The following is a 2190-nucleotide window of genomic DNA, read 5'->3' on the forward strand; positions in this document are numbered from 1 at the left end:
GGCAGCTTTCAGTCGTTTACTACAAAGCGAGGGACGGCATCTTCAGCACGATATAAGCTTCTGGCCGACTTTCGAATTTTATACCAACGTGTTGCAAACGAAGAGAGTGGCGAAACAGAAGAAGATATAGCCATATTTACGATCACTTGGAAGACTTGTTGTCGTTTGTTCTGCCCCTCCTCATACGGGCATGCAATGAGTGCATCATCAAGTCGTTTTGTTCAACATATACGTTACACGATAGAAGGTATCGACCACTGGCGGACAAAACTCTCGATGATGAACTTTTCGTTGCATTAACGGGGCCACCAACGACACAAGCAAAACAACTTTTAACCAAAGCCCTAAATAGTTTGTTTTCTGGCATGGGACCCTGGAATTTTGTATTGCAACAGGGCGACCATCACAAAGTGTTTTTTGTCACAAAGCGGCACTTAATCAAACACAAAAAAATGTATTGCCGTTTCACGAATAGTTTTTTATTGTATTGTATACTTAGAGAAAGTGTAGACAGCAAAAGACCAATGCCTTTAAAGTTGAATGCCCCTCTTTCTAGAAGTTCTAAAAACAGGCTTGTGGAAACAATTAAACAACAACGAAAACAATCAACAGAAAAAAGTGTATCCAAATTACTATTATCACCAGACGAAACAATAGATAAAAAAGGCTTAGAATCGGACATCAATTCTATTTGTAATACTGCAGCATTAAATGGAAGTCTTACAGACTTTCAAAAAATATTCTGAGAAACACAAATCCATACTTTCCGAAACCAAAGTTAATATCATCCGGAGATTATTCGATTCTACAATCGAAGAGCAATTAAGAGGAATTCTACGGTTACCATCTAAAAGGACACTCTGTATGACTACTACAGAAATGTATTTTCCAATACAACAGGAATCAACCAATATATAATCGATGCAACATCATGAAAAATTTGTATACCTGGTTATGTGCGAAATGAAAATCAGGGAAAATCTTGTGTTCAAGCCAACCACCAATGAAATAATTGGATTTACTGATTGCACAACAACATCCGAAAATCTGCTTGCAAAATATATGCTGGTAGTTTATGTTAAAAGTTGTTCTGGAAATATTAGTAGGGCATTAGGATTTTATCCAACTGAAACTGCAAAAGGTTTACCTGGTAACAATCTTTAGGGCAGCCGTCGCGAATCGTTGGAAGTAAAGTGTGATCTGAAGGTTGTTGCAGTGGATGTGACGAAAGCACAAACAACAGAAAATTTTTGAAACTACTTGCTCCTGATGAGCAACATAAAATTCCAAACCCATTTACAGTTGATTCTAGAAATACATTTTTGTTAACTGAGAAAAAAATCTACATCGTTGTTCTATGACATTTCACTCAGCAGGCACAAATGTTAACGCCTTTGATTACGAATAATTCTCATGTGGATTTTGTGTGTGATCAAATTGAAGTGGATGAAAATGAGGTGGCTGAGGCACTGGACTCGCTACTAATGGAAATGATAATGAAGGTGATGATGATGAATGTGAATAAAACATTATGTGAAACTGATTTTATCTAAAATTCTCTGTGTTGTAAGATCAAGAACTCTTAAAACGTAGCTTCTGTTCTATCAAGTGTAAAGTTTGAGAAGTGTCGGACAGTGCACAACATTTGGCGGTTGTATTAAAACAGTCAACCATTAAGTCCCTTATAAACTATAGTATGGTGGAATAAGATGGCATACCGTAGGCAAGAGAAAAAATGTTTTTTTATGTTTGTTTATCACCAAATGGGAGGTGGAAGAGAATAAAATCATGTTCTATCTTACCCCACCCCACTAGAAAGAGAGATGTTTTTAACTGGTAACAAATGGCTTCAAAATTCAAATAATAATAATTAAAAGATTAGTAAGTCATCTGAAACATAACGGAATCCTTATTACGCACACATATCTGTACAAAGTATAATACAACTGCACAGGCGCACAAAGTTTTTAAATTCTCCAACAGCAGATTAATCATGAAATTTCGCAATTTTGTGCTACAGTATTTCATCATCATGTTTTATTTATTTTGTTACAGCGATGACGTGCGGAGCAAGACTGTAATTTCTATCACCGAAAATGACAGACAGTATCTTCCAATTTTTTCACATGTTCTGTTTCACACACACATTTTGGTGGCTCTTGCATAGGGAAAGTTCCTTTACACGAAATA

At 36.2% G+C, this 2190-nt stretch overlaps 1 long non-coding RNA gene across 1 annotated transcript; it reads right to left on the bottom strand.

Moving 5' to 3' along the window:
- Positions 1–495: 495 nt before the first annotated feature.
- Positions 496–1351, bottom strand: LOC108950708. The gene is made up of 3 exons (XR_001975330.2): positions 1148–1351; positions 949–1090; positions 496–561 (listed from the first exon to the last, which is right to left on the bottom strand). It is a non-coding gene; the product is annotated as an uncharacterized LOC108950708 (long non-coding RNA).
- Between the last annotated feature and the right edge of the window lie 839 nt (positions 1352–2190).

The sequence above is a fragment of the Ciona intestinalis genome, unplaced genomic scaffold (assembly GCF_000224145.3).
Source record: "Ciona intestinalis unplaced genomic scaffold, KH HT000648.1, whole genome shotgun sequence".
Taxonomy (NCBI): Eukaryota; Metazoa; Chordata; class Ascidiacea; order Phlebobranchia; family Cionidae; genus Ciona; species Ciona intestinalis.